The 24956-nt window shown below is 42.0% G+C and overlaps 1 protein-coding gene across 8 annotated transcripts in view; it reads left to right on the top strand.

Moving 5' to 3' along the window:
• The first annotated feature begins 512 nt into the window (after positions 1 to 512).
• The window catches only part of LOC117146690 (voltage-dependent T-type calcium channel subunit alpha-1G), a 78470-nt gene continuing 54026 nt past the window's right edge, over positions 513 to 24956 (top strand). For 6 of the 8 annotated variants that reach the window (XM_033313066.1, XM_033313068.1, XM_033313064.1 and 3 more), the window contains exons 1-3: positions 513 to 645; positions 1443 to 1621; positions 21053 to 21082. The gene's annotated coding sequence lies outside the window, so the exon portion shown is untranslated. Of the gene's footprint in view, positions 683 to 1442; positions 1622 to 18179; positions 18234 to 21052; positions 21083 to 24956 lie in introns of those variants that run through there. The other 2 variants (XM_033313063.1, XM_033313065.1) reach the window with 2 other exon arrangements.

Here is a 24956-nt window from a genome sequence, read left to right as displayed (position 1 = left end):
AATAAATCTAACCAAGTCAAATAAATACATTGCTTGCAGTGCTTTAAAGTCTCCGACGCGTGCGCATAAATAATTCAATTGTTTTGTCCAACAACATTTTTTAAATATTGCATATTTACTTGCTGTTTGGGTTTATTACGACTTTATAAAGTAGAAGCTTAGAAATAAAATGCTAATTAAATCTTTGAATGCTTGATCCCAATTGGACACGTAAATTTTTTTATGATTTAAAATCTTGGTAATTGTTTTTGTTGATTTCAATATTTTTGAACGTTGCCGAGCTTGAAACTTAGCTTCAGCGAAGCTAGATTGGTGTAATCTCCCCTGGGCTTCCGAGTCCAGTCCGGTGTATCGGTCGTGTCCGTTCGTGTTCGGTCGTGTTCGTGCACGTCGCTGCCAGCGACGTCGCTGCTGCTCTGCCGACTGCGCCGCCGACGCGTTGCGTGCTTTGGCACATTCTGCGGAAGCTTTCGGCGCGTGCAACATCCAAACATCCAGTAGGCGTTCAGCCTCCGAGCGGATAACACTGCGTTGTTGTAGTTCTTGGAGTCCCAGCGATACGATACACACACCACCCACTAGAAACACACACTCAATAAATAAAACACAAGAGGAGCAGCCATACCAAAATCAACACTAAATACCGTTGGCATCCAGATTTCCAAATAATTAAGCTGAATTAGTGCGTGACAAACAGAAAACCAAAGACAGATTTCGAATTTTTTTAAAACTTTTTTTAAGTTTCCAAAAGTTCAGAACTCTCAGAAAAAAAACCAAAAAGTGATTGACGATAAAACAACGAGAGATCTTTTGAAAATCTTCCAGAATACTGTTTGCATATGGAAAGAACCGCCGTTTTTTGTTTTTAAGCTCACATTCAATAAATAAATAAAAAGTGTTTGCTTTTTTGTATTTGTGCGACAACCGTTTTAAATTTTCTGATCTTTTTTCTGAACGTGTTGTATGAATTTTACTTTATTACCATAAAGTGCTTTTTAATTGTTTTAAAAACCCGAAAATTATCTTGTAAATAAATAACAACTTTGCAATGCGGTTTTCCAATATTTCCATTTTCATTTTTATGATTGCTTCTCAATAAATAAATAATAAACGAGCGTGAATGATTGCTTTACATTTTGCTCGGATGTAATTTAAATTCACATTTACACATTTTTTGAAAGAGTTCTTGTGTTCGGAATGTGTTTTTCCATCGGTACCCCGAGGTATTTTGGCATCGAACGCCGACGGGCGTTTTACAGCAACAACAATCAACAATCGCGGACTTCCTGGGCGCGCAACTTTTGTTTTGAAATTCTATATAGTTCGATATATATATATATATGCCGATCTCTATCGCACACGCTCACACATGCTCCCTCACACCCCATTAAGAATACCAATGTTTGTTGTTTTTTTTTCGGTTATTGTTGTGACTTTGGCAGAGACACCAGATAAAAGACAACATCAAGCTGAATACGAATTGAAAATTCGAAAAGAAAATTCAAAACCGAAATTGAAATTGAAACAAAGCGAAAAGTTATCGGAAAGCAAAGCGGAAAAGGAGAAAATCCAAGGTAAACAACCACCAACAAGTAAAAAAAGGCCTTCGCAGCGATAAAAGGTGAGTGAAATAACCAATTTGAAAGAATATCGCGTATACGCAACGTTGCAGGTGGTTTTATTTAAAGTAACATTTTTGCGGAAATGTGCTCTAATTGTTTCGCAAATATTAATAAATCTTATTCTTGGACTTAAGAAGTTAATAGGCAAGTTTAAATATAGCCTTTTTCTATTTTTGAAGAGTGAGCAAAAATAGTAGTTTAATCTAAAGTTAATAGAGCCTCAACGAACACGTCAGATTAAAAAAAAGATAAAAATAGTAACAGGAAGGGAATAAATCACAGAGATGAGACTCCGTGCTGAAATATTTTAAAGCACAGCCTTGGGTTTTCCACTTTTTATCGGGCCTTTAGTATTTTTCTTTGGCTTTTGTTTGTCCGATGCTTTCTTAATGGTTTTCCTTCGTCTTTGTGTGCCATCGAACACACTGTTTACAATTCGATTTTGCATTCTTCTGCCATTCCCATTTCTCACTCACTTCTTGCCCAATTTTTTTCGGAACTTGTCCTCACATTAATTGTTCATTGATGTTTGTTCTCTCATTCTCCAACTGGTTCTTTTTTTTTACCCCGTCATTTCCTGCGATTTTGTAATTAAATCGAAACAGAGCTTTCTCGAGGTAACACATTTTCTCTGCGTGTACTTTAAATTTTCATTGACTGAATGGCGAATCAAAGTTGCCAACTGTGCGTATGATTAATATCCTAAGAAATGCGCCAGATTCTTGAGCGAATTATCAAAAGAAAATGCTTTTGGGGGGAAAATTGCGATTGAAGGCGGGATGGGGATGATGCTGAGGCACTGGGTGTATGGGGTTATTGGAAATGTTTTTTCCTTAATTATTGGCCAAAGGGCATTAAATTTTCAAGTATTTACTAAAGCTTAACAAAACACAAACAGCGGCGAACACATTTTCCCCGATTTTCCTCGATTTTTCACTAAATAAACGGGCCAGCTGAATGCGTGTGTATGTGTGTGTGTGTGTGCGCGTATCTTTGGCTGTACATAAGATTATCGAGTACTGGAGGCATTTGGCAATTGGCAGCTGTTCGATCTGTATCTGTATCAATAAAATGCCCTCTCTCTTTCCCTCGATTTATTCTCTCCGATTTTCTCATTATTTACTTGTCCGGATTTTGCTAAATGAATTGATTATAAAGCCCATTGGGGGTTGGCACATGTCTACACACATATTTTTATGCACATATCTAAACAATTAGCAAACTGTTTTTGGTTTTTTTTTCCAGTTGATGTGGGGTGTTTTTTCTTGGATTTTTCCTATTCTTTCAGTAAATTGAATTAACGCAAGTTGTAATTGTGAATGTAAATGTAATGCGCGAACATCAAGCGATATCTAAAAAGCAAACCTATATGTATGGGCACACACGCGCACATGGACATACATATGTGGGTATATAACAAATCCGGACGGACTGAAAATCCGGACGGACAGGCGGACAGCCCGACGGACATGTAAACAGAGGCAAGCCAAAGGTAACAAATGGCTTTTCAAATAAATTAGCGGGCGGCAATTGTAAACAGAGACAGACAGAGAAAGAGCAGTTCATATATAACGTGAGATAGAGAGGGAGAGAGAGAGCGAGAGAAAGAGAAAGAGAAGGCTAGCGAAGACTAGAAAGAGAGGCAAACACACTGGACACGGTCAAATTGAGATGGAATTTGTGACCAGCGGGTTGCACAATTAATTACTGCATTTCGCACAGCCCGATGAATCGAAATTAAGTTTTAATTGATATCAGGCAAATATTGAAAATCATTTTAAATATGCTTTTCTCTTCGCCATTCGAGCTAAGTAATTATTTGGGAATTCTATTTAACGAGATGCAGATAAAATAATCACATGTGTCAATTGGGCTCAACTTCTTTGTAATTTAATATCGACATTCGTATCAAACGTGGTTAATATTGTTTCAACCTGACCTTATTTATTGGGCTTAAATCGTAGTCAAGAACTAAAATAAAATTGGAATACTCAGGATAGATTTCAAACTCAAAAGTCAGAATATAAGTCTCTTGAATTCTCTTACCGCAAAAAGGATAAATATTATCCCATTTGCGGTATGCTATTGCTTTAGCGACCCTCGTAAAAAGGGATTGGGGATTTGGGTATGGGCATTGCCAATGGATGGGATGGCAGCAGATTTAACCGGTTGTGAGCGGTTTTAGAAATTTTCGTTTTTGGAAACTATCCGCACCGCACTCACCCGAGTATTTGCATTAAGCGTCCATCGACGGCGGGCAGCGTTCATTAATTATACAATTACATCTAGCGGTGGCCATTTAGGGGTGTGGCAGGGGGATAGGGGGGGGGGGGGTCGGTTGGAGGGCGAGTGGACGGTGGGTGGTGCATAGAAAGACCATTCCGCGTTGCACATGGCTTACGGGGGAGCACTCAGCTCATTTAACTGCAAAGCAATTCGCGGAAAACCCAACTGAGTGTGCCGGTGTGTGTGCATAGGTTGTACGTAGTACTACTACTACTGCTGCATTAGTGTGCGTGTGTTTGTGTGTGTGTGTTGGAGTGCTCTTCTTCTTGCCACTCTTCTTTTGTGCTGTTTGCTGTTTGCTTTGCCCCGCGTTTGATATGCAAAATTCAGAATGTTTACCTTGAAATATGCCATGTCACTTTGCAAGCGATGCGAGTTGAATACTCGATGGAGCACAGCCAGAAAGAGAAGTAGCATAACCGAAAGAGAGAGAGAGAGAGGGAGAGAGAGAGGGAGAGGGAGAGAGAGACAGAGTGGGGGAGAAAGAGAGAGACACATTGCAAAATACCCATGTACATTGTGCACATTATGCTACCTGACAGGTGAACTGCAAGAAAAACCAAAAAAAAAAAAAAAACAACAACACGTTACAAAAAATCAACTTTCAAACCGATCCAATACACTCTTTGATAATATAGAAAAGGTCTACGGCTTTAACTTTTTCCGTATTCGTTGACAAAGTGAAAAAATACATGGGGTTTCTGTCCATTATTATAATTTTAAAAATAGAGTTTCTTGTTTCCTTATATTTTTTAGATTCTTAGTTCTGTTGAATCTTTTAACTTCAGAGATCCTTCTTTAATATTAAAGAAGAATTATTACTTACTTTTTTCCTGTGTGAAAATGCAAGGGCAGAGAAACTTTCATGAGCTTCAGTCGAACGGTCAGTGGTTAATGAGAAAGAGAAGGGCGGTTCGGGCTACAGGGGGGCGTGGCAGGTCGGAGGAGGCTGCCACATAGCCGCATTTGATGAGCTTCTCCGTCCGGAGTTCCAGAGTTTCCGAGCTCCCGAGCTCCGGAGTTTGAAGGTGAGAGGTCACCAGAGTTGCAAGAGCAAAAAGGGAGCGGATGGCAGTTGCTCACTCATTACCAGATATGGCCAGAAGTTGGCCAGACTTGCCGTTTGTTCATCCGTTACCTGTGTTTTCTCCTTTCTGGGCCACCTCTTACCTGTCATTTAGCCCAGGTTGTCCCCGAGATCAGCTTTTGTGCCACGTGGATGCAGTTGAAATTCCTGGGTCTGGACTTACGGAATATTCGTTTTACAGGCACTCCGGCCGAGTCCTTTTGAAGAGGACATCGTTGACATGAAAGTCTAAATAAAAAGTTGGTAAAGGGAAAGGTACATTAAATGTAATTTATTTCCCAGGACAAAATTAATTATTTGCAAGTATTTATTGAACCGAAAATGCACAAAAAAAGGTCCTTTAATGAGAAATGTTTAATAATTTCCAGCAATGATCAGCCAACTTTGTCCTGTGTTCTCTTCGTGTTATTTGCTCTGAAATGTTATTAATTTCTCTGTTTAATATTTGGTTGTATTCAACCTCGAATTCCGATTATTAATTAGTCTTAACCGTAGTTGGGTAGCTATTTCTTGTTCGAAATTCGATGCTGAATTGGGATTGAATACGCCCAAATCACCTGCAGCTGTTTGGGATTGCAACTCTAGATACTCGCAAGTGCAGCATTGGTATGCACCTCTGCCACATGCCACGCCCACAACGTCTATAACGCCTACAACGCCCACGTACCGGCACTTAACCTTCGACCTGGTTGCAATCGCAGGACTTCAGGCCAGACACATGTACATTCCGATGAACGAATGTAGGCATGTATGTGCGCATCCACCTGCCATTTCGGTTCAACTCCATTTCCGCACAACAACAGCAACTTGTCTGGGGTAAATTCAATATGGCAGCAGCATTTCCGGCATCGAGTTGCAACATGCAGCTGGACTTTTGTCATTGCATTTTCCGTGATGTGTTCTCTCTCTCTCCTCTCCTCCCCATGAAATTACAACATGCAATTACGTTTTCTGTTTATTTGCGGCTTCATCTCCGAGCGAACTTTTCTCCCATTTTCCTTGTCAAAAGGGGCGGCGCAGAGTGGGCGGGAAAATGTTAGGGGTGGTGGCAAAAAGTGGGAAGGACTAAAAAGGAGCTGCGGAGGCGCGCGTTTTGCGCTAACCGCGAATACATTTTAATTAGCAGCTAAAATATTCAAACTGAAAATTGCCCTTTGCCTGGAGGGCAACAAAGCGCCCAAAACTCCCATTCACCCAGCTACAAACGCCGCTCCTTCTAAGCACCCAAAACAGCCCAGCCTCCGCACACCACCCCACCCACTCACCTGTGCCTGTGTTTGTTTTTGTGTGAGCACTCAGCCCCAAAAAGTTTGCCAGCCTCAGCAGCAACAGCTTCGCTACACTGCAAAAAAAGCAAGTGCTCTTGGCCAGCATATAATTATATAATAAATCAAATCACAAACTAGTTTTTACTAAATATAACTATCAACATTTTTACATTTTGAGAAATTATTAGATTATTTATTTGAAAAGAAATAATTCATTTGTTTCCCATTTAGTTTTTTCCTGTTTATTGCCCGCCTAAAATGGCTATGAATTTTACAGTTTAGAGAGAGGCCGAGGTTTGGACAACTTCGCTCTAAATACTTGTGAAAATATGTCAGCAAAAGTTGGTGGGACAAAGCAGAACTTAAATATATATATATATTCACTCGTGCATATATATGCAATAATAATTATCATAAACATAATTTTTAAAGACTGTCTGCAGCCTAAAGGTTTTTTATTTTTATTTTTCGGTCGCATGGCAGTCTGGGAAATGAATGAAATGAAATTTGAAAGTCGTTGACTGTGGCTCCTCATGAATTTTAATTCGAAAATCTTAACATTGCGAAACTTTGGTCCTTTGAGTGGAAAAAAAGAGCAGCAGACAGCAGATCAAAGAAGAAGCATTCGGAATTTGGTAAATCCATTGGCAAAATTGCGGCGAAGTGGGCGGTGTCTTTCGGTGTCAAATATGCTAATTAATTTTATCTTCTGTGCAATGAATAAGTGACAACAATTATGTACGTGTCGCCCATTCCAAACTTGCCCCTTAAAAAGCCCACACACACGCACACGAAAATGATATGGCAACAATGTCGGCGACAATCGACATTGAGCCCATAAAATATGATTAATTATACAGATGTAAGCGAGGAACACATATAATATATATATATAAGTGGCTGTAAGGCAGTTGGATGGAAAGTGGGTATTATATTATCTGATGTGGGCAAACATTGCTCGGAAATGAAAAACGTAACAACAACACATAAATGTTACAAGAAAACAACAAATGTTGGCTAACTATACGTATACGTGATTTAAGTTTTAAGTTCTATCGAATATTACGTATACGCAGTGTTTTTAATTTTATAAATCCCAAAAAGTAACCCATTTCTTTTTCCTTGAAAGCCGGTTAAAGCATTGCTTAAATGAAATTTTCAAAATTTGTTCTTGAAGTTTAGAGCTGGCAAAAAACGAACTGCTCTTCTTCTGCGCAAAGCCTTGGTGAAAAGCGCACGAACATACAGAGACATTAGCGCTGGTTAAAATTGCCAAACAGCAAAATAAAAAAGAGAAAGCATAAAACTTTCCAACGGAAGTGGAATTTTTGGGGAAGGGTAGAAAGCAAAAGTTCCGACAACAAATAACCACAAGTGGATGCCACAGCTGGCCAAGCCGTGGCTTCTTTTTTAAGTCTTTTTTTTTGTGTTTGGTTTTTGTTTTTCCCTTTCACCCCCTTTGATCCTCGTTTATTCACCACGTTCTTTTTTTTTTTGTTTTTAGGAGCTTTTCGTTGTTTCTGTTGGTTTTCTGTTTTTGCGGTAACAGTTGTCAAAATATGGTTAGGACATGAAGTGAATTGAATGCGAGCATATTTCATTCCCCTGGCATCCGGGGGAAAGTGTGCAAAAAAAGGAAAGTGTGCGGTGGACAAACGGGCGAAAAAGTCCAGAGTTTTCCTCACGAGGTACTCGCATTATTGAATCAAACTTTTACTTGGCCGGCGTCCTCTGTGTTTGCCATTTGGGAAGCTATTAAAGTGAAATTTCGTTGGGATTCAATAAGCTTACATATTGCGGTTCGGAAGTGGGAAAGTTAAAGCAAGATAATACTCTTCCAACTATTCGAGGTTGCATTCTAAATGGATTTCATTATACGCTGGCCAATTTTTTTGTGTAAATCAGATCAGGTGATCCAGTAAGCCACCGCAGCGAAGTTAAATCGTTCAACGAACGCTTTTCATTGATTGGAATTGATGGGCAGCACGACGAGTTCTGGTTTAGTTAAGCCGTATCCAAGGAAAATGTGTGACACCCACTCAATCAGAAACACCCTTGTACACACACACTAGCTCACTCACACACACAGATACTCGCAAGCAGCGCGATTCAATTTCCGCTGTCAGTTGCTGTCTTCATTTTGGCATTCGGTTTTGTTTTGACTGTGAAGTCTTTTGTGGGCCAACTGTTGCCATCTGTATGGATTCCCATACTAAGCACTGAAAAAAAAAATGATATTTTTGAAATAAGAAAATATACATACATAAGTACTTACTTATTTATGGCATGCTAGCTTCAGTTCTGAGCTTTGAAGTATGCATATGCTTTAAGAACATCATGTATTTTTTCTCTCTGTGCATCCCCCATATGTGTATGTGCATTTTTCTTTATGCATGTGGTTCCTGGGCCACTTCGCAACACCTCATCTTTCCATTCAGCCGCCTTCTTTCCAATCACTTGCCATTTTCTTCAATGGCGAACAATTCAATTTGCCGCCGAAGTCCTTTCGATGGCTTTTCCCCCCCGCCGTAAGCCCCTTTGTCGCACTTTGGCGAGGTGTCCTTTTTGGGTCCAAGTGCAGTTTTCCAATTCAGCTTAAGCTCTTCGAGTCTCTGGCTTCGATTTTCCCTCGTCTTTCTCTCGCATCGCATACAAATTATACATATTTCTGATGTGTGTCTGGCATAGTTTTATTTCTCGCTTTGTTTTTGCCCCTCTCCATTGATTGCTGTAGTATTAGTTGTGTTGTTGTTCTTTTTGTTTATTACCTGTGCATTTCCAAGTGTTTTGTTTATAGAGATTTGTGCTTTTTTCGAGGGGGCTTCAATCTTATGATGCTGTAAATTATTCGCCTGCCTGTCGATGGGCAAACTCATAAATAACAAATTGTGAAGGCAAGTGCAGAATTGAAGGATACAAAATAAGATGTCAAAGTTAATTTTCCTTTCGATATGTTAAAATATATCCCGAATTAAATTGTAAATAATAATCCTCGGCTTAAGCTAACTGCCAATTTTGTAGCCACATATTTTTGAAAATGTAATCAAAATGATTTAAACCTGATTCCAAATTGTTGCATTCCCAACGTATTTGCGTCTATTTTATTATATTTATTCTTTTCATCTTTTCTCGTGACCTCCTTTCACACATCCGATCCACATCCACCATTCTCCGCCGGCTTATAAATTCCCCCTGTAATTTCGCCCCGAATGTTTGTCTCGCTTTCAGCAATATTTACCCATCCCATTCCGCTTCTCCTATTACCCGGAGAATACAATTTCCAACGCAAACAGCAAATGCGAACAACAATTGTAATTGGGCATTAACATAAGCAGGCGCCCGCAGAACGAGACCCTCTTTAACCACCCCAAAAACACCCAACACCCGCAGCTACCCAGCAATTCCCCATGTTAAACATCAGCGATGAATCCTCCAGTGGAACGTGAGCTCGTACTGGGAAGCCGATTCCCAGCCCTTGAACACAGGCCCCAAACCATCCATGGATCCGTATCACAGCTCCCTCAGCTCCCATTTGAATGTTTCCATTTCGGGGCGTCAATTTATTGAATTTTAATTAATTTTATTGCCCAGCATTGTCGTAAAGCCCTTAATGATAGCATCGCTTACCACCTCGATACAGTGAAGCCGGCGGAACGGGGGATTTAATTTTATTGGCCAGGTATAAGCCAGACAATATACTCAAGGTTATCGGCTCGAGGCTGCCATTGAAATCTAGTGGATTGACACTCCATTTAAGGATTTTTGCAAAAAGCTTAAAGACTTCGATTAAATATATGTTCTGACATTTTACAGTAAACCGTAAATAGTAATAGTAATGTGAATATGATTCATTTAACCCTGTAAATGCTGTTAATTTAACATATGCACGAGTGAAACGGTGTGCTTCTGAATTTTCTTTAAATTGCAAGGTCACACTGAATAGCGTAAGCAACCCTGACGAGTCTTTCCTCTAGGCGAGGCTCCACTGTGTTTTGGTCGAATTTTATACAAATGCTGAAATTATGGAAACTGCGTTGACGCTCTAGCATAAAAACAAATGTGCCACGGGGTCCAGTGGGTGGTTAGCTGGGTGGCTGGGCGGTGCCATGGTGTGCCCAACCTCCGATAGGCAGATGTCAAGGCCATAGCAATTGTAGACGCAGCTCATTATGCCAAGCGGATGCCACTTGGCATACATTTCGCACCGAGATGAATCTCCGACACTCTGGCCCCAAAAAATAAACACTCGGGGTCAGGTGCAAGGTCCTTCCAAAAAGGGTAAGCAGTAGGCAGGCAGTGGTGGGTGGGTAGCCCAGTAAGTGGGTGGTTCGGTGGGCGTTGGTGAACTCGATTTGTCGCCATTGCGTGCCCAATTAACACGCAGCAATCAACAAACAAACGGCAAGTGAATAGAAAGTTAATCCAATGGGGGGAAAAAAGAACAAGAAAAAAAAAAAACAAATAATAAAATGTCCCAGCAATGTGGCCCGTTATGAAAACGGCAGTTAAGCCCAAAATTCGGGGTAGTTGGGGAATGGCCATAAACAAGCATAAATAGCAACACGTCGTCGTTTTGCATGTCTAATGGTCATTCCAGTGAGTCGCCGGCACTTCAATCACTTCATCATGTTATGGCATCGGGAAAAAGGGATCCCTGAATGAAGGGAAGAAAATGGTGGGACAAAGCGCCAAAGGCAGAATACGCAAAATGGCAACGAGAATGGCGGTGCCTCTAGGCATCCCAATGACCAAGAAAGCAGTCCCCATGAATGGGCCCCTTTTATTGCATTGCCAACATGAAAATAACGAATAAAAATTGAGTGGATTGCCCTCAGACTCGAAGAGGGGGGAAAAAAATAATAACATGGGGTTAATGGAGAACTTGGGCCGTGTGGGGGGGCGGGCTAACGAGGTGAAGCACTTGAAAGCGGGTTAAGGGACAAGGACCTGGGATAACGCCAAGGTGGTTAAGTAATGGCCGCCGCAAATCCACCGCCATGAGTCCAGTAATTGAGTAGCTGGGCCTAGGGATGCCGGATTAGAACGGGCTCTCAATACCCCGAATCCCCGGGATGAGATGCAAACAGTTGGATTTAGAGGGATAGATGGATGGTAAATGAGAGGGCTGCCAACGAGGCCCAAGGAGGTGGAAAACAAACACCAAACGTTAGGGATGGTGGCCGAGGCAAATGGGTTGGACGGATTATTTGGATGGGCTTGGATAAGGAAGCTTACGGGCTGAGTACCAAAACAAAGACGGAAAGGGCTATTAAATAAAAGACAAAGGAACATAAACCTTTAACTTGAAAATATTCCTGGTTTCTTGGGCAGAGGTTTGAGTTTTTGAGGTTTCTTATATGCGTTATCTAAGCATACACTTATTTTGTAAAATGTACACACACCTTTTTCATCAATCAATTACTGTTGGTTTTCCCTTTTCAAGGAGCTTTTCAACCAGTTGGTTTCCCGCAGATTACATGCAGTTCATTGCACCATCGCCATCTCATTGCTTTCCGAAATGAACCGCCTTCATTTTCCTTATTTTTGTTTTTTTTTTCGTAGTGCCAAGTCCCTGGGAAAATTGCATTTGTCGTCGGCCACGGCAAACAGTTCCATTCCGCCTTTCATTTTGGCTGCCTGGCTCCGTGTTCTGTGTCCTGTGTCCTGCGCCCAAGTATGCCATGGGCTTCCGGCATTTGGCACTCGTTTCTAGACTTGCATCAACTTCCGTTCCGTTTCGGAACCGCCCACCTTGCCGCCCAGCGCCCACTTTTCCACCCAACGCCCACTTTTCCAGTGGACATGCCGGCAATTTACGCGAATTTCCGCTTGACGGAAATGCACAAAGTGAAAGCAGCCAAGGCAAACGAGAGCAAAAAGCGAAAAAAGCAAAACAACGACAACGACAACTTGAGCCTGTCATCACATGGGCAACAGTTTGTTGGGTGGGAATGGATCACCCCGCTCTCAGTTTTCACCTTTCACCGTTCAACGTTCAACGTTCAACGTTCACCTTTCACCTTTCTGCCGGCCATTTCTATCCGTTGTTTGCAATTGGTTTATTCTATTAGATTCACTCGGGGAATCGGGGCCATATCGATAAGGCAAATTGAGTCAGTCGCTGCACTCTCTCAATGGGAATGGCTGAACAGTCGTGATGGAGTGGAAATCCTTGAGGGATTGCAGCCAAAAATAGAATGGAAATGGCTCAATTTGTTGCAAATCGGAAAATAGATACATGTGCAGCTCGCTGAAATTGGTTTGGTGTGGATCAATTTGTGGGCAAATCCTCGAGTGGTGTCCCCCCGAAATTGATTTGAATTTGATTACTTGCTATCATATTGCTATTTTTGTCTGCTTTATCTATCTAATTGAAACGTCACTTATTTTTCCTTTCCCTAATATAAATAAATACCTGTATTTAGGTCAAACTCTGACTTGATCTCCTCGCCAAAGTCGCTAAACAGCTTTGTTAACTTAGTCATTCGATGGTCTTATCCCTCATTAATAGAGAAGAAGTAAACTCTCGTTCGAATGGGGAATACCACATAACAGGCAATCAATTATTTGCACATTATGCTTGGAGTACATATATATGTATATGTACATATGTATATGTATGCCGTTGGTAAACGCCTTTTGTGTGTTGAGTTGACCGCTTATTAGCGTTCAGCTGGTAAGTATGCTACGCAAATTGGCCAAGTGGCGCCGCACGTGAGGTCAGAAGGACCAGGTCCACCAGGTGGCTGGCCAAAATGGGTGGTTGCTCAAATTATTCGCGGCTAATGAGAGTGTTGCGCCATCCAATTCCGCTCCGCGAACCGCTAAAAATAAACTGAGTCGGTGGGGAAACAAAACTATCCGAAAGTAATCCGCTGAAGTAGTTTCTCCCTTTTCCCCCATAAACAGCAAAAAAAGTGGTTGGAAGGGGGTGGGGGGAGGGGGGCTGAAAGAACTGCCAAGATTAGTTTCACAGCTTACAGCAATTTGTTGTGACTACAACAGCAACAGAAAGTTGCTCATATTGCGATAGCAAGGGTGCACTGAGAGAAAAGATATACAGACTATAAGTTCTATAAGTTGGCAGTAAAAAAAAAACTTGGAATCTGAAAATTGTATCTTTCTTCTCGTCCTTGGTTAGCTAAGCGATTTGAAGTTTTCAATGCAAGATACTCATTCTTGTTTTTCTTTCAGTGCATATACTTGCTCTCTAAAAGGCAGAAAAGTAGAAACGAAGCCAAAGCCGAAAGCCAAAAGCAGCAAACGCCGTCGTCAACATTTGGCTTAGCTGAGTTTCTGTCGCAGCGACTGGCGGGGGGGCGTGGCAGGAAGGCAGATGGGCGAAGGGCGTGGCAGGGGCAGGGCAACTGGCAACTACTGTAACAGTAATACTTTAAGCCTTTACGCAGACGACAACCAGCAGGAGAGCTTTCTGCTCTGTTCTGTTCCCGGTAACGCGACCACAGTGGCAACCGCAAAATGCAATGATCCCCGCGCACAGTGGTTCAAAGTTCATTATGCAGGGGAGTGCACTAAGTTAAGCAGTGGCCCAAAACCATACAGTTTATTAACAGTGGGCTTTGCGGGGATTTGGTAACCACACTTTGCGTGTGCCCGGGGGTTTATTAAATCATTTGAAATGTGAGCTCACATTGCTTGACGACACACACTTACGATTAGGTTGAGAGAAAATGGAAAATGTAAATATATATATTTCAAAGCAAGCTGAGACATGTGTATTTATTGGCTAGCTTTATGCGTTTTGGCGCCATTAATTCTTCTGTTGTTTTGGGCTTTGACCTTTGAACGTGAAACAATTTCGAACGGTTTGAAAATATTTATTTGTGAATAGTTTTTCCCGGTATTCGACTGCGCCCACCCACTGTGCCATATGGACTAGTGCTGTTTTCAGTGGCTGCTGTTCTATTTTTATGCGACGTTGGCTAAACACTAAAAGTAGGCAAACAAACACTGAGCCAGGGGCGCAAGGCGAGGGGGCTCAGGAGGCGTGGGAGCAACCGCAACAATAACAAAAACAGAAGCAACAAGGACATGGCATAAAAAGGATTTACCAAGCTGAAGCTGAAACTGAAACTGAAACTGAACTGTGCGGCGTCTTAGCAACTTTGTTGCGGCTGCGAGAGGCGGCAAATTCAGGCGTACATCTGTTCGGATATGCTGCTACATGTGTTTGTTTCAAAACGGCTGGTTGCGGGGGGTAAATGGAAAGGGGAATGGGAAATGGGAGGCAGCACCTGCTGGCTGGCAACTTTCCCCAGTTCTAGTCATTTTTCCCCATTTCGTTTCGGCCACTTGCCGTGTGCACTAATCACATTTGGGAGCCATTCGCGCAGTACCGACCTCGGACTCGGTAGCGCGTTGTCTGCCTCTTATTTTGCCACGCCGTTTTGTTTCACAACACTGCCAAAAATGTCGTCTTTACACAAAACATTGATCTGTACTTAAAAGTACTCATTTCGCCTTTTAAAATTAACTGGAAACTAATGTAGATATGTGAGCAAAGTTCAGCTACAGTTTTTACGAACTTCATTTGTTTATTCAACTTTACTTTGTATAATATCTATTTCATATTTGGCTACCTTTTCGCTCAGTGCTGGCCGACCCGAATAGTTTCAGCAACTTGTTAGACATGCGCTTCCGCTAACGTTGTTTCCGCTTCCGTTTCCCGCTGCCTGCCGCAGTTGCCACTTCATTTTTTCCTGCCCAGCTCTTGTTGCTTCTCCGGCAGCCCCATCTCCAGCCTGCTTCTGCCTTTTTTTCTGGCCAGGATTTATGCGTGTCAGATTTTCATGGACACGCCGGTCTGCGGAGGAGCAGGGCGGTGGACGGAGACGGAGGCGGAGGCTGGAGCAAAAGGAGCAACCCATGGAGCAGCCACATGTGCGCCATAATTCAAACTTAACGGTGCTGCCAGAGACGAGTGACTTGCAGCACCTGTGCTCGCAGCAGATCGGGGTGGGATTAGCCCCGGGCAGCAGAAGATGATTCCGGGCCGAATATGTGGCCACGATTTATTCTCTTGCCTTGGCCAGCGGTGCGGCAATGGGCATAATTTGCTTAAATATTCATCTCGTGGGAGGACTTCAGCGGGCCATGGAGATTAAATTTACTTAGGCTCAGCATAATGCACTGCTTGCCGACAGGAAACAGCACACGGCAAGCAGTTTTCGATGCTGGACATATGTACATATATGGTGCAGATTTAGTTTGGCTTCATAGTCATTCAGAACTGGGCTTAACATGTTCAAATAATGATATTGAAAATTTAAATAGAATGCCGAGCTTTAAAAGCAAATTGGGCCCGTCATATATATTGTACTGCATACCCGAAATTCTAGGAAGTGCGTTTGTCTCTTGAAAAATCTTAAAAAGATTCATTTGGAGGCAGGCAACTTTTCTCCGTGTTGCCGCATTAATACTTGTCGGTAATTAAAAAAAAAAACTCAGAAAGCAAGTGAAACAATTGCCAAGCGACTTATGTACGTCGACAATTATAATTAAAATTAAAGAAATAAAATAAAATACAACAAAACAGCAGAGCAAAATAATCTTTTGATTAAGTGCTGTCTGTCGACGGCAGGGGGCGCTGCACCGGTGGGCGTGGCCAGACAAAAGGCGTCGGCAATTAATTTATGAGGCTCCCACTCAACGCACACAAACACCCAGGCATATTAATTAATTACTGTGATTTCTTTTAGCGCGCTTGTTTTTTTTGCTCTCGCCCTTTTTTTCTTTTTGCTACTGTTTTTGCACGCTTTTATCCCGGCCGCCCCGCCCACACCACCTTCCTGGCTGCCACGCCCCCTTTCCTTCATCCGTTGATTTATGGCCGTCGACTGCGCTGCTCTCAGCGTATTTACTGCTTATTACAGAACGCCAACAATAACAACAAAGTGTAGCGGTTTGTTGCAAGGGGGGGTTTGGGGCGGTAAAAGGGGGGAAAAGCGCGCAAGCGGGCGGAAATTGTGGGTCAGCTGGCTGTGAGTTTTTCGCTCAAAAGGTCGCGAATACATTTTACCCCCGTTGTCATTTTTTCTTTTTAGTACCTGACAATCGTCGCAGATCGGCGAAGTATATCTGTTAAGGCGATTCGAGATTGCACTGTTCTCGAATTTTTATTCCACTCGAAAGGGGCTTAAAAGTATGCAACAAAGTATTTGAATTTCGGGAGCCGAAAGGCAACGAACTTTTAGTTTTTTGTTTTGAAGCATTTTGGAGCATTTTTCCAAATTCAAAATGTACCTTGCTTTAACCAAGAGTTCTGGACACCACTGAAAGTTTGAGAACAATGGCGTGTGTCGTTGTGTGTTTATAGTTTCCTTCGAGTACCGGGTATCCAGATAGTCTCGAAACTCCGAGAATGTAGCTCCCAACTTGTTCCTCCGCCCTGCTGCTTTTCCCACAATGCGCTTTGTGTGCACGTGGCGCGCCTTCGAGTGTCCATTGTCCTGCTGGCCGCCCCCACTTTTTTTTACACCGCCCCACCGCATTTCCCTCGTCGCTTTTCTCTGGGGCCAATTGTCAACTGGCCAAGAACAACAAGAGCTGGCGCGTTGGCGAGCAGAATGGGCACGAGAGCAGTAACAACAATCAGTTAAGTTATCCTAAATAAACACATTTTCCAAGCACGCAGCGCCAGCAGTTTTCCACCTTCCACACCGCCCGCCACGCCCACTTCCTGCTCCGTCGGAAAAGTGAAAGGAAAATTTGCTTTTGGTCTTTGCACTAAGCAAACTGTTGCGTTGGCCAGGACCGAATAGCCAAGGCTGAGACGTTGTTGTCCAGGTTTCAAATTAAACTCGAAAGAAAAACAAATTAGGCAAGCGACGGACACAAAGCATTCATCTGTTGTTTACCCAGTGGGAAAAAGAATTTTGGGATGGAGGCAGTTGCTTTCCATGGGATTTTCAGTACTGGTGGACGGCAGGATGAAGCGAAGGAGGCTCAAATTAAAAGATGTCCCCAGAATGGTAATTGCCGGTCACTCAAGGAGAAAGCTCTCGCAAGGACTTGCCTGACTTATGACCTGGCATTTACATGGATTCCCAGACAAATTCCCACTCATTTTGCGCCACTTGAAGGGGCTTCCACTTCCAATTGCGTCCATCAATCATGGCCAGAGTTTCAACCTTGCACTTGGGGGACTCGCTCCATGTGAAGCCCTTTCACAATCGATCGTTTGGAGCAATCAAAAGGTCTTTAAAGTGTTTAAATGCGGAATGTGTGGCAGGTAGAAAGTGCCAGCGATTTGATGTCATTTGCATATTTCATAAACACCCGGGCTCATTGCGCTCTTTTAGCCAAGTTATTGCGTCAAGTGCAGTTATCTGTGTGCGCCATATAATATATACCGGCGATACAGTGCGTTTCATGAATGTGATGTGGGAAGTATTTGTTGCTAAGAACAAAACCGATTTGCTTGGGTTCTTAAACGGTTAATAGGAGTTCCTATGCATGATTGCTGTTTAAATAATTCGTTTTATATATTAATTATTTACTCTTACGAAACGCACTTCTCCATTGCGTACTGTATATATACGACTGTATATGGGTCATCATAATGCTTCAAGTTTGGGTGGAATGCTCGCAAAAAACCTGGCGATGTGCAAAGCGTATGCAAATGAACATATCTGTGGGGTGATATGAACGTACATATGAAAGTTATATATGTATAAAACACACTGAACTGAACCCAAAACAAAAAAATACTATATGAATGTGTACACTTGAAACAAAAGTTTTTGTTGATGTGACCACTTCAAAAATAAAAAAACTAAAATGTGTTGAAAAACTTTCACAAAAGATTAAAGGCTTTCGTGGCGAGAACTTCAAAAAGTCGTGGCTTTATCTAACTTTGCTAAAAGTTGGCTTCATGGGAATTTCGTAAATTCTGCTTAATAATTCTCAAGTTTCAAATCTGCATAGTTCACATGGTGGCAGTCAATTTAGGTAATGGAAAAAGCGACTAATATGTATTATTACATACCTTTGGGGTTCGAAAAAAGTGATTTCAAATCACCAGAGTTTCCTGTTGCGTATATGCAAACATACATATGTATGTATGCACGTATGCATGTGAGTAAATAGATAAACAACCCCCCTCCCCCCATTCTGCGTGCCCATATGCATTATAGATGCAAAAGGCCCACGGCGGCTGCTTCATCTGTGGGGCCCACTGTCCCTTTGCCTTTGCCTCCATCAACTGGTCAGTGGGAGAGGGGGAGAGGGGGTGGAGAGCGGATTCTGTTGCGGTGCTGCTCTCGCACAGCCCATTTCATTTTTAATAGTTTCAGTCGACGGACGTCGGCGGCGGCATTTCATTTGCCGTTTGTTTACTTTGCAAACTGGGTCTCGTCTCGCCTGCGCCCCTCTCCCCGCTCTCTGGATCTCTCTGTCTTACGTTCTTCCGCAAATCAAACAGAAAACGCAACCCAAAAAAAAAAGATATGTATATATGTATGTATATGTATATAAATGTAGGAAATTTCTCTTCTGTTTTGGATTTTTCCCTCATTTTTGTTTTGTTCTTCAACATATATTGTTGATTTATGCGCTGCGGCGCTCACTTTAAAACGGTCACGTTTTTGATGAACTTTACCTTTTTCGGAAACCATTTTCTTTGGCCGGTAATAGGCCAGACCAATTATACCAACTGGCACATGGACTTCCGTTTTCCATTTCAAAAGCGGGGAAATTCGGAAAGGTAAATAAAATTCATATATGGATTTTAAATTAACCAAAGGTATCAAATTTTACACGAAATTATTAGAATTATTCTTTATATATGTACATATTTAATACACAATTCTCATTATGGAAGTCTTACTGTACGCATGTGTGGAGAAACTCACTGCGGTTTTGTTTACAGTTTGCTCAAGGCGTTAACGCAAAAATAAAGAAAGGAAAAACCCTAAAAGAAAGCGTGCTAAAAAAAGAGTAAATTGCGCCGTCTGTTCGTAAACAAAGTACGGCGGCAAAGGTGACAAGTGGCGGAAAATGGGGAAAATAGGAATAAGAAAACTCTAGGAAAGGCATCAGACCATAGACTTCGCTTCATCTTTAAAGCGAGTTGATAAGTTCGCGCCGTCATCGTTATGTCAATCGAATAATATCACACGACTCGATGTGGCATAAAATAAATAAATGACAAGCTCCACTCACACACATGCAAACAGCATCCACACACATACACATGCAGACACACACTTCAGGGAGACAAAAGATTATCCCAAAGGCTGCAAACTGAAGATGGCACACACACACAATGAGAGAATAAGGAATTAAATTAGAAATTAAACTAAGCAAATGGAAAATTTCGCAAAGAAAAATTTTTGCGCCCTCCTCCTCGATTCTCATTAGTGGCACGTAAGCTACACGGCACAGTGCAAATATAGTATTTTTTTCTAGTATATATTTCTAGTATATGTCAACTTTACATTTTTAATATATATACCAAATATTTTTGGTATATATTTTAGTATATTTAATATTTTTAGTATATTTTAAAATTATAATTTTTGATCTTTTTTATATCATGATTTTTTTTAATTTAATATTTTTACAATAAATATGTATACTGAATATTTTTTTGTTTAATCTACATGCTTACTATTTATAGTATATTTTAAAAAAATTAAGGATTTGAGGCTTGACGCCATTTGATCAGAAATTTTATTACGAACTCAACAGTGTATAACAGCCACATTTAAATTTATATAATGTTTTATAATGCCAATATGATTCTGTTTTTAAGCTTTTACTTTTGTGATCGTACTCAATAGTAAATTCATGCTTAAAGTTCACACAAAGTATCCTTAAAGACGTGGAAGGATTAAAAAGTGACACATTTGTCGCCCTGCTGCGTTCTGGCTGTCTGCGTGCGAGTGTGTGCGTTAATCCATTCATATTTTATGTCCGTCGTAAGCCATAAAAGCGAAATCCAAAGCCAAAGATGGTGCCATACAGTCCACGTAGCCGTGCAGATATAGACCAGACCTCGGCCTTAAGCAAAACATGCATATAGAGCGCATTTATATATAGTCCTAGTCGTAGTCAGAGTATCGTGGCTGTAAAACAGGATTTGCATAGCATCCCAGCCAGATTTGCATGTAGATGGCGATGGCGGCAGTAAGTTTGACATTGTTGCTCATTGCGACCAACGAGCTGCATCTAATGCAAATGCGATTTATGACAAGCGAGAGGCATCAGCTGAGATATATGGGCGTACATACATAGGGCTTGGGCACAAAGTTCGCCTTGTTTTTGCCCGCACACTCGAACACGCGTAACTCGCATAGAACTCAGGCCAGACCAGACCAAACCAAACCCAACCCAACCCCACCACTGTCATGTCATCCATCATTCGGCCTGTCTGTCAGTTGGCCCATTAACGCCCCGGGGACGGGATCCCCGATCAGAGGGCAGAATAACCTGGGCCATGGTCATGTGATATGGCTTGGCTCAACATTCGGCCCCCGCCAGCTTGACTCTCGTGGAAATTCAATGAAAAAATATTTGATTAATTGTCCCGAAACGGGAAATGTTTACCTAGTTCTTGGTTTCGTTTACCAATGGCTTACGCACTGAAAGGACTGGATTAACACTTGATAAACATTCGCTCAAATTGAGGGGCGGTGGTATACGTTGATGATTGGGCTTGTCACAAATGTTATACAACAATAAAAAAAGGATAGATACTTTTTAAAATTGTTTATAATTCATCTCAAGTTACTCAAGTTTGACATGCTACTTTTGCTTTATCCTTACAGGGTCTACATCTTTTCCTGAGCTTGAAAAATGTAAGTATTATCTTAAAATCAACCTTTTTACTAGAAAGTAAGCTGTGCTCAGTAGAGGGTTGCTAATTTAAAATACATTTTCCAAATTGCTTCTGTTGCAAGAAACGACTAAGTGGATGGGATGAGAATGGGATGGGAATACCTTAAGATGATAATCTCTGCCAAAAGCGCAGTGGACAGGTGATCATCGTCTGCAGTTTTAAAGCATATTCCCCGAAACGTTGCCCCTCCTTTTTGCCCTCTCTCTTCTATCTGGCATATGGAATATTTTATTGGTGAAAGTTCCTCTCTCACTCTCGCTGCCTGGCAGTTTTTGCAACCTTATTTTTTGGGGTTACCTGCTACATCACTTCAGCGCCCCCCAGAGAAACTGTTGCATTATTCATTAGGGCTGGAGTGTAGAGCTGGGCGAAACAACATGGCCCTGGCCCGACTAACAACTTCCGGGTGATGGCCGGGGTGGAAATGGAATGGGGGGGTTGGAGCTGGCGACGGTGATGGTTGGGCAGCGGAAATTGCAAGCATGGCCAAATAATGACTCACACAGACAATTCTGGCTGGGATGTTCCTCGCAGGGAGGCGCTGCCAAATCAGCGCACTTGTCAAACATCTTGATGGACACTTGAAAGGCGACGACGAGGAAGGGGAAGAGTGGAAGAGCGGATCGGGAATACATAAAGAAGCCGAACGGCGGGGTAAGACAAGAAAAAGCAGCGTTTAAATTGCTTTTAAAAATACGCTTTCCCTGTTATTTTCTTACGGCTTTTACGTATTATTTGGCTCTTTGTTAAGTGCCTAAAAATAGTTTTTTTTTTTCGACGGAGATATGTGAGCTCGTGTGTGAGTCATAAAAGTGCCAGCGGTGTGAAATATGTTTAGTGGGCGAAACCCCCACACCCGCTGGAAAAAAAAAAAAAAAAAACAACATATTCATAATCGTTGAGGAGGCATATCAAGCATACGCCATGTGTGCCGTTTTTCGGGCGCGGAGAACAGCAGTCAGCCGATTTGGCGCCGTCTGCTGTCAGCGCAGTCAAGTTCCATTTCCTCCACCACTTCCACTTTCAAGTGCTGCTCATCGACTCATATGCCACACCATCTACCATATACCATATCAATTCCTGGCCATATCTGGCGATATATATCGCTGGCTATGCACACAAATGATTTATTTATTTATTTGCTTATTGCCAAATGCCAAAATGACGCAGCTGCCACGGTATCGTACTCGTATCAGTACCACCCTCTTCTCCGCCCACATGAATCTATTTTCCAATTGGGCGAAATGCAGAATTTGCTAAAAAAAAAGAAAGCAACGAGAAAGGACATATAAAAAAACAATGTAAAAGCTGGTGCCAAAGCAACAGCAGTTTTCCCGCCAAACAACTTGATTGAACTGCGAATAGAACACATGTTTGATGGATTTTTAGGGCTTTTTTTTTACTGGAACTATATGTGCAAGCTGATCACTTTCGATTCGGTTGAGCTGGTTACACTTTATTGAAATATAAATATTTGGAAAAATACTTCAGCAGTCACCTAAAATTTAAGTAAATTAGTCCTATTTGCAGTCGCTTCTAATTGAAGGCACATATCTCATAACCACACCGATTTATTGCTTTTACCCAATCGTATATCATTCGCACAATTGGATCCGCATTGATAAAACCCCCTTTCTGCTAATAACCCTGGACAATTACGGAATCTCTATTTGACAGACTGAAGAATGAACTTGCCGCCATTGCTTGGCTCGAAGTTCTGAGTTTTGGGAAATTGCCTCATTTCCCAGTGTTTGCCGGGAAAGTTTCCCAGCCATTTTCCCGCACAAGCACCACAACGCCCCCACCCCTCCCCCCTTTGCGTTTGTCATTAATTACGAGCAGAAGTAGAGGCAGAAGCTCGCCGGCTTCGTTAGATCATTAGTCCACTTGCTAATGGCCCACAAAACAAAGGAAATGCTCGTTCTTTTCTCCCCGTCGATAGCTGCCCTTTTCCATCTCCTCGTCGTCTCCTGTGCACTTAATTATGAAATTATGTCTTTTGTCATTTACTTGCTGTTTTCCCCGCTAAGTGCGTTTTACCAGATTTCCAGCAACAAATTTATTTTCGTTGCTATTTTTAAACGCGGTATTTTCGCGGGACGAAAAATGTTCGGCACATTTTAGTACCCTATAAAACTAAACTTGTCGTGTGACTGCAGTCCATGTCTTTACCTAGATATACAAAATGCTCACAGGGTATCTTGTAGTCTACACATTTCTCCTTGAATTGATTCACTTGCCATGGAAAATGGAGGCACATGTTGCTGGCGGAAAATGTTTGAGGTGGTGTTTTTTGTGGGGGGTGGGTGCTTTTCTGGGGATTTCTCGGTGGCCGTAGACAAAGTCCTCTGACTTTGGGCGCAACAGCTGGTAACTGTAATTTGGCAACGCCAGCCAACTGCCACGCCCACACACACCCCCCGCCTCTAATTGCGTCTTTCGGTTTGCCATTTTGCATTTCTGCGCGTTGAGCTCTCCATCTCCCCATCTTCAACTGGCAAATGAAATTTACATTTTTGACTTCATTTAACTTGGCAACTGCTGCATGTGGATGCCTTCGCCTTTGTGTGTGTGTGTGTGTGTTTGTGTGTGTGGCACGCTGACATATGCCAATTGACTTGCCACTTGGTAATTTAATATGTGTGCTCTCCGCTTTCTCGGCTTTTTAGTGTTGGCAAAAGCCAACCCATCCACCCATACCCTACCCAACCACATCGTTAATTTTCATCCCAATGTTATGGCCTCAAGCTGCCAAGGACAACGAAGCCATTGTTCATTCATTCCTGTCACAAAACTGGACGGCAGATTGGTCAATGGGGCAGGCAGGGTGGTTAAATCAAAGTGAACATTTCACTTTGGCCGAAAGTCCGGGGTCCAAAGAACGCGGACGAGCCATTGTCCGATGGCCTTATGCAACTTTAATTGAATTGCACGCTAAGCCGGAGGGCCAGGACATGGACATGGGCAAGGACATGGTCGATGCACTGCGCCAAAACGGGCGACCAAGTGCGTACCTCTCTTAAAATGCATATTTTCGAACTTAAGTCACCGAAAACATTACCGACCGTATTAAATTCCTTTTAAAACTCAATAAATTTGCATAGTGCTTTTGATGGCAATTGGCTTATCAATAAATTACTTGCTGTCCAAGTTAAGATTGCACTTAAGAACACACTTCACACTTTTTGAAGGCACGACTTAGGATTTTCGCCAAGTGTCGACTTAGGACAAGTTCGATTTGTTGACAGGCCGAGGCGAAGAAATTTTCATTAGATTTATTTATTGATTGCCCAACCAGATGGAGTGTGTCTGAAATGCTAAATTGCCTCAAGTGGCAGGAAGTTTTGCCGAAAATTAAATTGCCCTGGTGTTTTGTTGGTGGAATTTTTGAGGTTGTTCCGTCCAATGTTTTTCAGCGCAATTGTTTTTCTGCGGTTTTCGCCCATTTCGGTTGGCTGTAATTAGCATCCAAATAATGTCATTATAATGCTGATCCATTAAATATGCATTGTCGGCCATTTCGCTGCATTGGCCAGTTAGTGAGTGGTACATTAGATGCCAATTAAATTCTGATTTATCTGATCAAAACACGCAGAAGTGTGAAAGGCAAAACAGTTTATTCAACAGTTTTGTCAACAGTTGTGCGGCCAATGCGGCGTATGCGTGATATCCAGTCGGCTAATTATCGATTTCATTCGATTGACCTGATTAAACCAAGCAAACAGCAGAGTGCTTTGCCAGTTCTCCGCCTTTCACTACCTTTCACAAATTGGCCAGAATGCTGGCACAATGATGCACTTATATTCAATTAAAATTCAAATTGAACTAAATAC

This window comes from Drosophila mauritiana, chromosome X (genome assembly GCF_004382145.1).
Source record: "Drosophila mauritiana strain mau12 chromosome X, ASM438214v1, whole genome shotgun sequence".
Classification (NCBI taxonomy): Eukaryota; Metazoa; Arthropoda; class Insecta; order Diptera; family Drosophilidae; genus Drosophila; species Drosophila mauritiana.
Note: the sequence above shows the minus strand (reverse complement) of the source record. Positions and strands in the feature narration are given on the sequence as shown.